The sequence below is a fragment of the Belonocnema kinseyi genome, chromosome 9, assembly GCF_010883055.1.
Source record: "Belonocnema kinseyi isolate 2016_QV_RU_SX_M_011 chromosome 9, B_treatae_v1, whole genome shotgun sequence".
Classification (NCBI taxonomy): domain Eukaryota; kingdom Metazoa; phylum Arthropoda; class Insecta; order Hymenoptera; family Cynipidae; genus Belonocnema; species Belonocnema kinseyi.
Genome location: NC_046665.1, coordinates 75260542 through 75262528, shown reverse-complemented (window position 1 = coordinate 75262528; position 1987 = coordinate 75260542).

The following is a 1987-nucleotide window of genomic DNA, read 5'->3' as shown; positions in this document are numbered from 1 at the left end:
CTTACTACAACTATGTTTGGTGTTGTCATTGTTGTTCCCACGAGAAGCTAGGGAAAGGGGTTCGTCCATCCTTGTAGAGCTCCGCATGCAAGGATAAGGCTGTGGAGGGCTTATTATATATATATATATATACCCGAAAATATTCCAAATCCTTTGAAATTACCCGAAACTTTATAATCTGTTGAAAATTCCTTGGAATTCTTAAAAATACCACAAAATCTTTAAAATCCTATGGAATAACTTTAAATTATTGATATGTATTAAAAATACCGTGAGATATTCAAAATTCTTAAAAATCATTTGAAAATTCTTTAAATTTTCGAAAGCTCTTCATAATTCCTTGTAAGTTTTAAAAAATATTCTACAATCTTTAAGATTCTTTCAATTCTCTTCAAATTATTGAAATCAATTAAAAATGAATAAAAATCATTAAAAATATCCTAAAATCTTTAAAATTATTAGGTGGAGTAGCAATACCTTTAAATATTTGAAAATATTTCAAATCCAACGAAATCTTTCAATTCTTCAAAAATGTATAAATTATAGTTCCAACTCAGAATTGGTTAAAATTGAAAATTCCATGTTCAAATCCGGAACTTTAATAATCTTCGAAAATTTCCCGTTTCAATTAAGAATTAGAATTTTTTGTACATTCTATTACAAATGCCTTGTTCCAGCTCGGAATTCAATTAAATCGAATTTTTGCATCAGAGCCTAACGGAAAAAATAAAGTTCTTCATTGGTAGTTCTATAAGGGGTGAAAACTTTCTTTTACGTTTCAACAAAACTTCCCCAAAGTTTCATTAAAAACAAAATTTCTTCAGTCTCCGTTTAGACTGATATTTAAACTGGGAAAAGCTCAAATAACTAAAAAATAACATTTTACATTAACTGTAATTCAACTTTTCTGCCATTGTCTTCTCCTCTGTCCAAAACCTTCCAGTTTCAAAAATATTTTAAATCTTTTTAAATCCCATTAAATTACTGAATACAATTTAAAATTATTTAAAAAGTCCCTGGAAATTGTTTAAAACTCTTAAAAACTCCTTGGAATTAAAAAATACCCTAAAATCTTAAAAGATAATAGAATTTCTTTTAGAGGGTTTGTTTAACACATATTGAAGCACGAATACAATTTATTTTAATTTTTATACAGAATAGCGGTGACACAGTCCGCCGTGAAGGGCGCCTTTTTTAAAAGGCATTCACGGAAGGATGGTTTTCTCGTAGAGTATAAGACCTGAAACGAAAAACCAACAGATTTTATAATCTATATACTATTGGCTATAGAACTACGTAGGTGTTTTTTAGATCAATTTTTGTAGAAATAGTGGACTTTAGAAGAAATAAATAATTTTTTGTCAAAAAGATAAGCAGTAAATTGTTAAAAAGAAAAGATTAAATTAAATCATAAAACGGCTACGTACTTCTATAGGGAATATTCTCCCAGTTTGAAAAAAGTAGTATCGAGAAAAGTGTGCTTAAAGTTTTACGAGCACTTAAATCCTTGAGATATTTTTTACATCTAATCTGCGATACCTACATCATATACAGGCTCAACTACATATTGTTTTATGATCAGAAAGTATTGCTTAAGCCAAAAAATTCGATTTTTATAAAATCCTAGAGTGATATTACCACTTAAGAGCTTTTTAAATCCATTAAAATCGTTGAAATCCTCGGAAATCTGATATAATTCCTTGGAATCTTTTAAAATATCCTAACACCTTATAGGTCCTATAAAACCGTTCCACAAATACCCTCAAATATTTCAAATCCTTTGAAATATTTTCAAAATTCCTTGATATCTTTTAAAACACCCTAAGATATTTCAAAAGAATTTAGGAAAACTCAGAAATGGTTGTAGACTCTGAAGCTTCGGAAGTTTGGCGACTCGAGATACAACTTTGTCATTTTGACACGTCGATTTTATAAATATAGTAGAAGATTAGGAAATAAATAATTACATTGAAAATCTAGGGACGAA